The following is a 12275-nucleotide window of genomic DNA, read 5'->3' on the forward strand; positions in this document are numbered from 1 at the left end:
CATCGTGCTAACTTACAACACTATTGCCTTGTGGACCCTAGGATTTTGGGTGTTCAATATGTTTAGATATGCTTAGATTCCTTTTCCGAAAAATTTACATCTTATGAAAACATTGTTTGTATTACTCGTAGTAGAAGTACATCTAGTTTATAAAATTTATATTTTTTTGAGATATAACACAGAATATAACTGGAATCGAACTAAGTTGCATGACAAGTTCATACCTTCAAACTCTCTAGTTTAAATTCTATTAGAAATCTAATATTTTATTGTATATCTAGTGCAAATGGCTTGTTCCATTGAGCATGAATAAATGAAATACAAAATCGACTCTCCCCTTTTATATAATAGTCTTAAAGAAATGTGTGTTTCTTATTACGATTAGTTATTGTGTTCAACTCTTTAGTTGAACTTATATAATGATTCTAATATCGTATTTTGCGTTTGTTGTAGATGTCTTGTTTTGGTGAGCACGAGCAAGTGGAATACAAAAGAAAGTGTCAATCGATATAAAAGAGTAAGAAAGTGTCAATCGATATAAAAGAGTAAGAAAGTGTCAATCAATATAAAAGAAACTCTGGGGAGGTGCGTTTCCTATTATGAATAATTATTGGTTTTGAAATATGCTTACCATTACTAATTTTGTGTATATTTTAACCTTATTCAACCTACCTTTTTTCCTTTCAGCAGAGGAGAGCACATTGTTGGAGAGAATGTGTAAAGGGGATATTTGCAATTTTTCTCTGTTCTTGTTTATTTTTTTTGATATTCTGAGTTTGAGCATGGCCATGCTTTGAGTTGTACTCATTTTGCTATGTTTATTTTTTGTAGTTTGGTCTTGGTTTCATTTGTTAGTTGTGTTGTACTCGTTTTCCTTTGTTTTCTTTTTTATTCACGTTTTTTGTAGTTTGGTCTTGGTTTCATTTGTTGGGTGTGGAAAAGGAAATGAAGGAATCAGACAAAGAAAGAAATGAAGGAAGCAAACAGAGAAAATGGTGGTTATTGTTCATAAATGAAGGTGAGTTAACATAATGGAGGTTATTCTTCATAAATGAAGGTGAGTTAACATACCTATATGCAGTGCATTTCGCTGAGAAGTATCTTTTGCTAATTTGTGGCTCCACTTGTTTGTTATTCAATTTATTGTGTTATCTATGGTCTCATGATCAACTATATTGATCTTATTTACGTAGTCATTCATGGAAGTGAAGGTGATTTAGCATACCTATATGCAGTGCGTTTCACTAAAAAGTATCTTTTGCTAATTTGTGCCTCTACTTGTTTGTTATTAAATTTATTGTGTTATCTATGGTCGCATAATCAATTACATTGATCTTCTTTATGTAGTGTATGACTACAATTGTATAATCTACAAAGGTACAGTGGTGAAGGTACACTAGAAATTCTACAAACTTGGCGCAAAGGATGGGTGAGCCATACTTTTCTCCTACAAAATACTATTGTCCTTTAATACATTGAAATTGATTTTTGCACAAGTATTTATCCTTTTGTAATGGTTTCAAGGTAGTGTGATCTTGTTCATGTGTGTGAGATTCAAAAATATTTCCTAAAACTTTGATATGAAATAAATAGAAAAGTGATACTTGAGGATCACATCTTTAGTGCTTATTTTGCATGATTCTTGCTACTATAATATTAGCCAAGGGAGATAGGGAGGGTAGGTATCTGTATGGTTGGTTGATTTTTCCACGACACTCAGGAATCTAGTTTGAGTCTAAAATCACGAACACAAACACACGCAAATGTGACAACACTTCTACTTTGTACATACGAGCTATGGCTCTTAAGCACGAAAAGGAGTAATTACAGTCTGTGCACGTAATTGCTTATTCTACCTAGCAAGATTGGCATAATCAATGTAAGAAATGTTACAACACTTCTACTTTGCACAACGAAATAACGTACATTAGTGAATCAACTAGTGCACGTGACAATTTTTAGCTTTTTAAACCCTCTACGTGTTATATTGAAAACTATAATACAACAGTCTTGGGGTCACGTTCTAGTGATCATGGCCCTTTCATACAACCTTGATACAAGGACACAACTAGGGCTTGGTGTTAACTGCTATGACCACCAATCTACCCTAAACAAAGTACACTTGTCCTACTTGTTCACAACACGCATTATAGCCCTTTCAGTCCACGAACCTTGAAGACATATGGCAGGTCCTCATACATCCAAATTTGTTGATCACTGCACTTACATCTTCAGCTGCCACTATCAATGATCACAACTCCTTTTGTGTCATCGAATTTTTTCTCACGTATTTGCCCCATAGCAGCCTTCTAGCTCCATTAAGAAGTTTGTTCCTTGGGTCTTTTGGATCTTCCCTCTTGTCAACCATATGGCTCCTTTCATAAGTTGAGCTAGGGCTCCATTACTCTGCCTCCTAACAACCCATTGATTCCTTTCATGAACATTGTAATTGAGGTCTTCTAGACTACCCACTTGTCAACGTCCTGAATGCTCCATATTTCTACTCCTAAGGCACACCAGATCTAGCCCTCTTGGTTGCCCTTTCATCCTTCAACCCTCAACACTTAGGGCTTCCAAAATTACCCATACATAATCAACACCATGACTAATCTTGTTGAAGAAAGTGTAACTAGGTTCGGTCTTCATAGTGACATGATCTTTGTATTTGATGTAATAAAAGGAAATAAATTATTTTTGTAATCTTGCTACATGGGTTTCATGAGCAAGAAACGTCTCTAGGTAAAAGACTTCTTGATGTCTTTAGGATTTATTTAAATGTCAAAGAGTCATGTCATGTGTATAGAAACTCTTCATGAGTTCATGTAAATATGTACAAGTCTTCAAAGGTGTGTAACAACCCTCCAAGACCATGATCATCCAAGACCATGATCAATGCCTCAAAGAAAGCATATCAAAGTCTGCTAGCAAAATGATAAGAAGATGGTCATGTCGGCTCCAAATAAATGAATTAAATAAATACATGTCATGTCGGCTTGAAGCAATAGTCATGTCGGTTCATGGATCACGTCCGCTCATATATGAAAGTGTCACCACTATAAATACCCATGAAGGGTCAGCGCAATTACACCAAGAGATAGAATTCGTATGCCTCTGAAATCTCGCATGAAAGAGTCGCAGTTAAGGAGCAGGTGATTGGGTGAAGAGGCCGCAGATTAGGAAGAACATAACTTGCATTTTATCTCTGTGTTTTCGGGTTTCTAAGGAGCAACAGATCCACATTTCTCTGTGGATAGATCTAGGGTTCAGCTGCCTCCTTGGATGGGTATAAGGTGCAGCAGAACCTAGATCATCTTCCACTCGGCATACCTGCGATGTCCTCGAATGGATAAGGGTAGATCAGGCAGCATGTGATCTGGGTGCTCAAGTAAAGTGATGATTCTCAGAATGGGGACACAGTCACTATGAATAGAATACCCTCAACCTTCACACATACGATGATATACTTGTAGGAGCCTCGACACAGTGTATTGTAGTAGTTAGGGTTACATAAAGATGATCTATACTATCTCAATGAGTTTCTATGATGGCAGAAACCCTTGGCAGACCTGTGAGAAGAGACATAGTCTCATTGGTTACCACAGCATTCGGATTGAATATGATGTAGTCTTGACGTACTACAAAGAGCAGTAATCACAACAGCTATAGATATTGATCTAATAGATCAGTGATCTCAGTTTCAGTGTAATGAAGAAGGAGGAGCCTCGTCATGATGAGAAAGGAGTAGTGTCAAGGTCCTAGTGTCCCAACATGATATCATAACCTCGATGAAGGCTACAACAGTAAAGAAGATCTTAATGAAGCAATCATGGTGCAACAGTGACCTAGCTGGAGGAGCAGCAAGATGATGATCTCAACAGTGCTCGAGGAAGATGATTGATGGCTTGGTCTTGGAGAGGCAAAATTGTGTCAAGGGTCATGGTCTTGGTATTTGTTAATGGAATCTCTATAAGAAGAATTTTGCATGGGTTTTCCTCTCCAAGAATGAGAGGTTTTGGCCTTGGCAGAAAGCCAAAACATTTGTGTTATTGTCTCTTTTTGGTTTTGATAGCAGTTTGATGAAGCTAACATATACATGTTAATAATGAAGTAAAGATCAAGCTAAGAAAACTTGTCTAAACACTTCACAAATTGTTATCGTGTAACGAAGAATCAATGTAACTATGCCTGCCCTAGATTCTTCAACATGGTATCAAAGCAGAATGTAACTATGCTTGCCCTAGATTCTTCAACATGGTATCAAAGCGGAGGTTCAGAAGTCAAAAAGAGGGTAGAAAAGAGACATGCAAAAAAATTCAAGCATAACAAACTGAAGAATATCAAGAACTATACCTTGATCAAACTCTAGATCAAAAGGGTCAGTCTTCAACAGCAGTATGTAAACACAAGGATGGTTGATCAAGGAGACAATCTATAACCGTATCAAAGAATATCAAAGTACAATAAGCAGTCCACAACTATAGTCATCTACAACAAGGGTTTTGGAAGTCTGAAGTCGAAATCTGGTCTATAGCAACAGCTTTGGTGTTTCTCACAATCCACATCATGGCATGATCTCAACATTACAGTGATTGATCCTTTCAAAGAACAACTCGGATTCCCACTCAAAGAAGCAGATCCTCTACATCATGATTTGTATGGACAATACTCAATAAAGATTGAAGGTATTTAACACTAAGTAACGAGTCTCTATATCATGGCAAACAATCACAAGATAATGCTGCATAAATTCCTTATGCAACCCAAATATAGATGGCTGAAAGGCAAAGGAGGCAATCTTTATATAAAAGATCTCAGTCAAAGGAAGCACCAATATGTCTACTCCAACTACTATCAAGGTGAAAATTTCATCTTCACGATCAAGTAAGTACTTGTTTCATTTTATAATCAAATTTGGTTTTATGACTTCATGATTGCAAGAAGACCTATATACAGGATAGGTCATCAAAGGTTCTTGCATGGAATGAGAAGGATTGTCACAATCCTTAGAGAAGTCAATACATCAAGGTCTCCGTTGAATTCAAAAGAACTCTTAAGGTTCTATAAATCAAGAAAGGGGACATAAGAAGGAAACATGAAATACTAGAGGATATACTCTCTGGCATACAGTGCAGAAGGTGCCAAAGAATGAAGAAATGTCTTCATGAGATCTCAACTGAGAGATCTGGGAAAATGATGAACAGACAATCATCATTGATAAGTAAAGTGGCAAATGTCTATGAACAAGAAGGTCACCTCAATCAACAGTCTGTGGTTTGTATGTCAGATAGAGAAAGGCAAGTTGAAAGGACACAAATAAGTGCAAATAAGTCAAGGAAGGTTGATAAGACAAAATGAAAGAGGAACTCATATCATTGGAAGGATGGAGGAAGTTGAATAAAGATTAGAGAAAGAGGGAATGATAGATCTCCATTATGAATGAGATGGTGTCCCTCTCAAAAAGGATCCTATCAAAATCCCTTGCAGTTATGACAGTGGTTAGAAGATGCACCGTGGCATCATGGAAACAAGAATTCGAATGGAATCATGAAGAACATAGCTCTTGGGAATCTCCTTGGACATTAAAAGGAAAAAGGAAGAAGTCATCCAAGTTAGAGGAAACATTTGCCAAATGGAGACATACTAGATCTTGAAGGATCTCTGATAGAAACCTTAGTGGAGGATCCCCTAGTCTGGGAAGGCAACAAATGTTTCATCAGGATTTCCAACTTATGAAAATCATGAGACAAAGGACTAATGACATGATGAAGCAGATCAAGGGATTGAAGATCTGTTCAATCAAGAAAGCTGTTGAAAGTAGCCTAAAGGGAAAATGAGGTATGTATGCTAATATTTGTATTTGATATCATAATGTCATGATATATGGTTGCAGGTAAAATGGATCGGGCATGATCAAAAGGACAAGGATCTCTTCCTCTGAAAAGATGCAGAAAGACAAAAGTCAAACTAGATGAAATCAACATAATATGTACTCATAATATAGGATGAGGTAGTTGAAGACCGTTAAGGAACTCTGAGAGCTCCTAGGAATGAAGGATGTGAGGATGGAAAAGATCGTGAATTATGCAACCATGATGGAGGCAATCAACATCCAGAGGATCAGGAAGTCTTGACCAGGTCTCCCGGAGTAATGTGAAGACTTTGATGGAAGTCTGAAAAGATGAAGACCCTTGACAACGGATAACATAGGGAGATGTGTCAACTTATATGCAGGATGATTGGTACCTACAAGAAGATGTCACTAGAAAAAGGCCACCACCAAAAGGTAATATGAGATTTGTCTTTGGTATCTGACCTCTTGGAAAAGTCTGGGTATGTGTGTAGGATCAAGGAAAGGAGAGTTGTGAAGGATGTCACAACTATGTACCTTGTGATCCAGAGAATCATTGTTGAAGGAAAGTAAAGACAAATGAGCTTATGAAGGAAGCCCTAGATGTAAAGCCAAGGAGGATACTTTACGGAAAAGAAGGAATAACATGATAGAGGAAAGTGATGGCTGGTTGAACCCTACATGTGAAGAAATTGATGACATCGAAGTCTTGAATCGTCAGTCAACTAGAAAACCCTATAAAGCAGTAATGATAGAGTCCCTGGGTACGAGGGAGCTCTTGGAAGTTCCTATGACCAAAGGAACTCGAGCAAGTTTCTGAGTAAAGAGAAACTTGGAACTCTTCCCTGGTTTAAGAGGGAGAGTTAGACACGACATTCTTGTCTTCAGTTCGGAAGAAAAAATGGAGGATTGTGTAATCATCTGGCATCCAACACTCTTTGAGGATGTGGTAGGGCATCCAAGACAAGAGTGGGCAAGATGACCGATATTCTTGAGGGCTGGGAACCCAAGATGAGAATAGTCCTAGTAGGGCATACTCGGAGAATGCCCGGGTGGGTATGACCTTAAGAGAGACAATGATGATGTGTGTCTATCAGTCATTGGTCTCGCCAACATTATGTGCTCTGATCTAAGTGAAAGATAGAGTTGTTAGTCAAGGCCTTGCTAAATGGAAACAATGTTGGTTGAAATGATGCTATAACAGATGGATTGTGAATTCGATTCTTCTTATGAGAAATTCTTCAGATTGAGAATGAACAAGTACCATTATGAATACCTCCCTAGTTAAGAGGGAGTGTTGAAGAAAGTGTAACTAGGTTCGGTCTTCATAGTTACATGATCTTTGTATTTGATGTAATAAAAGGAAATAAATTATTTTTGTAATCTTGTTACATGGGTTTCATGAGCAAGAAATGTCTCTAGGTAAAAGAATTCTTCTTGGTGTCCTTAGGATTTATTTAAGTGTCAAAGAGTCATTTCATGTGTATAGAAACTCTTCATGAGTTCATGTAAATATGTACAAGTCTTCAAAGTTGTGTAACAACCCTCCAAGACCAAGATCAATGCCTCAAAGCAAGCCTATCAAAGTCTGCAAGCAAAACGATAAGGAGATGGTCATGTCGGCTCCAAATAAATGAATTAAATAAATACATGTCATGTCGGCTTGAAGCAATAGTCACGTCGGTTCATGGATCACGTCGGCTCATATATGGAAGCCTCACCACTATAAATACCCATGAAGGGTCAGCGCAATTACACCAAGAGATAGAATTCGTATGCCTCTGAAATCTCGCATGAAAGAGCCGCAGTTAAGGAGCAGGTGATTGGGTGAAGAGGCCACAGACTAGGAGGAAAATAACTTGCATTTTATCTCTGTGTTTTCGGGTGTCTAAGGAGCAACAGATCCACATTTCTATGTGGATAGATCTAGGGTTCAGCTACCTCCTCAGATGGGTATAAGGAGTAGCAAAACCTAGATCATCTTCCTCTCGGCATACCTGCGATGTCCTCGGATGGATAAGAGTAGATCAGGCAGCATGTGATTTGGGCACTCAAGTGAAGTGATGATTCTCAGCATGAGGACGCAGTGACTATGAATAGAATACCCTCGAGCTTCACACATACTATAATATACCTGTAGCAGCCTCGACACAATGTATTATAGTAGTTAGGGTTACATAAAGATGATCTATACTATCTCGATGAGTTTCTATGATGGCAGAAACCCTCAACATACTTCTGAGAAGAGACATACGGTCTCATTGGTTACCGCAACATTCAGATTGAATATGATGTAGCCTTGACGTACTACAAAGAGCTATAATCACAAAAGCTATAGATATTGATCTAATAGATCAGTGATCTCAGTTTCGGTGTAATGATGAAGGAGCAACCTCGTCATGATGAGAAAGGAGCAGTGTCAAGGTCTTGGTGTCTCAACATGATATGATAACCTCGATGAAGGCTACAAGAGTAAAGAAGATCTTAATGAAGCAATCATGGTGCAACATTGACCTAGCTGGAGGAGTAGCAAGATGATGATCTCAGCAATGCTCAAGGAAGAGGATTGATGGCTTGGTCTTGGAGAGGCAAAATTGTGTCAAGGGTCATGGTCTTGGTATTCGTCAAATCTCTATAAGAAGAATTTTGCATGGGTTTTCCTCTCCAAGAGGGAGAGGTTTTGGCCCTAGCAAAAAGCCAAAACATTTGTGTTCTTGTTTCTTTTTGGTTTTGATAGCAGTTTGATGAAGCTAACATATACATGTTAATAATGAAGTAAACATCAAGCTAAGAAAAATTATCTAAAAACTTCACAAATTGTTATCATGTAACGAAGAATCAATGTAACTATGCCTGCCCTTTATTCCACAATTTGTCTATTTAAATTGTCTAGATCTAGGGCTATTCCAAACAACCCACCAACAGTGATAAGATGTGTTCTATATCCTATCCCAATTCTTAGGGCTAATTGAACCTTTTCTTCAAACCTTTGAACAAACCTTCTTTTTTCCTTTACTACACCACCCTTCTCGCTTTCCTTCCATCTCAAACTTCTACCCACAACAAAGAGTCATTTGCCTCCCTTTCTAGGGTCTCGACCGCCTCATTCATAAAAAATGTCGGTTATTCCTTCACTGAGATTTGGACAAACTATTGGATGACTCCCTGCATAGGAAGAAGCCCCAACTAGGGCATATCAAAATTGTTGCCCAAACACTCATGGACAACCCTCCAACCTTAGCAATTTATCTCCTTGAGGACGCTACCACTTAGCCTCGAAGCAACCGCAGTTCTGGGCATTTTCTTAACTAATATCCTACGCCTTGCTACGAGTCTCTGTGGCCCCAAAGATAGGGTTACCTCAGACCTCCGGTACCCTTCTTCCAGCCATGTACTTGTTGCATTAGTCCTATAAGGCATGCAATGTTACTACAACTTACCTCCAATCCTCACGGCGTACCAAAACAACCTTAGTCTAGGTGTTTTGGCCCTCTAATAAGGTACAAGAGTTTGTTGCTATCACAGAAGTACCACTGTTATTAGCCCAGAACTTTCTACAGTTTTCCACAAGTCTCTTCCACTACTTCGATGCATGGACTTGCCCACTGAAACCCTCGCCAAACTCAGACAACATCCCTCATTGAAACTGGACTAGAGCATGAGACAAAAAGACAAACACGAAAGCCTTCTTATTCCTCCTTATCTAGCTCAACTTCCTGAGGTATGCATCCTCATTGGATTAGTCTTCACTTGAGAATAATTGCACTTGTGGGATAATCAAATGAGTTTCACTACTTCCCTTCTTAGAATTTTCTCACGATGGTAGACGTTGCCCTCAGAGGGTGTCTTTGCAAATCTAGGCCGACTTGAAGTTTCTAGACAAACCCCAACTAACTTAAGGAAAATTAGTTTCTTCATTTGATCAAAGACCCTTCATCATAGCCTTTATGAGACATTATGAAGACCAAACCTAGTTACACATTTCAACATCATGGGTGCGAGATTCAAGATTTTTCCTAGAACTTTGATATGAAAGAGGGTTGACATGTTTAGGGCTTTTTGTTCGTGATTGTCACTACTATAATATTAGCTAAGAGAGGGTAGGTATGTGTATGGTTAATTCATCGCTCTGTGTATTTGTTATTTGAGCTCTCATGGTTTATGACTACATTTGTAGTGTTTGGGAGGGTCGAGTGGAGAAGATACCTTAGGCAATGTAGATGCAACATAGAGGATGAGTGAGTCATGTTGTTTTCCAACAAAATATTGTTATTATTATTTGTTTGCCCGATGTTTTCTCCTTCTAGCATGGTTCTTGAGTAGTAGCACTCAATTAGTGGTTTGACATATACATCAAATGGTATGTTTAAATTTATATGCTTTCTTGCTCCACATCACATGCACACCCCCACACAACGTGCCCTAGAGAGGAGGATGGTAAGGTCGAGCAAGCAGGCATACTGACCCTTCAACTAATCGACCACTGTGTTAATGGACAACACTACTGCCTTGTGACCCCTATGATTTTGGGTGTTCAATAAATTTAAAATATGCTTAGATCTCTCTTACAAAAAGAATTATTTCTCTTATGATAACATTGGTTGCATTATTCCTAGAAGAATAACATCTAGTTTAGAAAATTTATATATTTTTAGATATAGCATGGAATATAAATGGTCTGGAATCAAGTTGGATGACAAGTTCATGCCTTCAACTCTCTAGTTTAACTTTTGTTAGAATTCTAATATTTTATTTTGTACTATAGAAGATGGATACATGAAATACAAAATGGATTATCCCTCTTTATATAACAAAACTCAAAGACAAGTATGTTTCATATTATGATTAATTATTGCATTCAATTCTCCAGTTTAAATTGTATATTGATTCTAATATCTTATTATGTATTTGTTGTAGATGTCTTGTTTTGGTGAGCACGAGTAAGTGGAATACAAAATGGAGTGTTTATCGTTATATAACAAACTCTAGAGGAGGTGTGTTTGCTATTATGAATAATTATTGGTTTTGAAATATGCTTACCATTACTATCTATGTTTGGATTTTAATGTTATTCACCCCACTTTTTTTCCTTTCAGCTGAGGAGAGGACATTGCAGTGGAGATAATGTGCAAAGGGGAAGTTTGCATTTTTTTTGTTTGTTGTCTTCATGTTTTGTTTTTGTTGAGTTTGAGCATAGCCATGCTTTTTGTCGTACTCATTTAGCTTTGTTTTACATTTTTTTTCTCATTTCTTGTAGTTTGGTCTTAGTTTTGTTTATTGGATGTGCAATAGGAAAGGAAGGCAACAAGGAGGGAAAATCAAAGAGATCAAAGAGATAAGATTGAGTTTATCATTCATAAATGAAGGTGAATCACCTTAACTATATGCCATGCATTTCATTGACAATTATCTTTCACTCATTTGTGAATCCATTTGCTTGCTTTTCAATTTATTATATGTTTTGTATGTGGTCTCATACTCAACTATATCGATCTGCTTTGTGTAGTGAGCAACCACAATTGTATAGTCTATGAAGGTCAAGGTGAAGATATCCTAGACATTCTACCAGCGCAACTTGGACGATTTGCGAGCCATATTTTTTTCCTACGTATACATATTGTCTTTTAATCGATTGCAATATTTTTTTTTACGAATCAATTTATCCTTTTGCCATGGCTTCAGGGTAGTATGATCTTGTTAATGGGTGTGAGGTTTGAGATTTTCCAAGAACTTTGATATGAAATAAAGGGAAATGTTATATTGAGGTTCACATTTTTAGAGCTTATTGTTCATGGTTGTTGTTGCTATAACATTAGCCAAGGGCGAACAAGTATGTGTATGAGTAATTTATTGCTTTGTATATTTGTTATTCATTTACTTTTATGGTTTATTTGTGATCTGATATATAATATTACTTTGTGCAGTGATTGCCTATGGTTGCAGTTTCTAGGATGGTGCAGTGTATGTTTTCTTGCTACATATCACATGCACACCCCCACACAACGTACCTTGTAGAGGAGGTGGGTAAGGTCTAGCAGGGAAGCATACTGACCCTTCAACCAATCAACCATCGTGCTAACATACAACACTACTGCCTTGTGGACCCTAGGATTTTGGGTGTTTAGTATGTTTAGATATGCTTAGATTCCTTTTTCGAAAAATTAATATTTTATGAAATCATTATTTGTATTACTCGTAGTAGAAGTACATCTAGTTTATAAAATTTATTCTTTTTTTAGATATAGCATAGAATATAATTGGACTCGAACTAAGTTGCATGACAAGTGCATACCTTCAAATTCTCTAGTTTAAATTCTATTGGATATCTAATATTTTAGTGTATATCTAATGCAAATGGCTTGTTCCTTTGAGCATGAATGCATGAAATACAAAATCAACTCACCACTTTTACATAACAATCTTAAAG

At 37.4% G+C, this 12275-nt stretch overlaps 1 long non-coding RNA gene across 2 annotated transcripts; it reads left to right on the top strand.

Annotated features, from left to right (window-relative positions):
* The first annotated feature begins 364 nt into the window (after positions 1-364).
* Positions 365-11442, top strand: LOC149220693 (uncharacterized). 2 transcript variants are annotated; one of them, XR_016248766.1, is made up of 5 exons: positions 365-1018; positions 1348-1429; positions 10766-10842; positions 10945-11214; positions 11355-11442. It is a non-coding gene; the product is annotated as an uncharacterized LOC149220693 (long non-coding RNA). The 2 variants fall into 2 exon arrangements; XR_016248765.1 differs by having other exon boundaries at positions 365-1429.
* Positions 11443-12275: the final 833 nt, after the last annotated feature.

Source organism: Pinus tabuliformis, chromosome Q, assembly GCF_031772625.1.
Source record: "Pinus tabuliformis cultivar Carrire ecotype Pingquan chromosome Q, CPIR1, whole genome shotgun sequence".
Classification (NCBI taxonomy): domain Eukaryota; kingdom Viridiplantae; phylum Streptophyta; class Pinopsida; order Pinales; family Pinaceae; genus Pinus; species Pinus tabuliformis.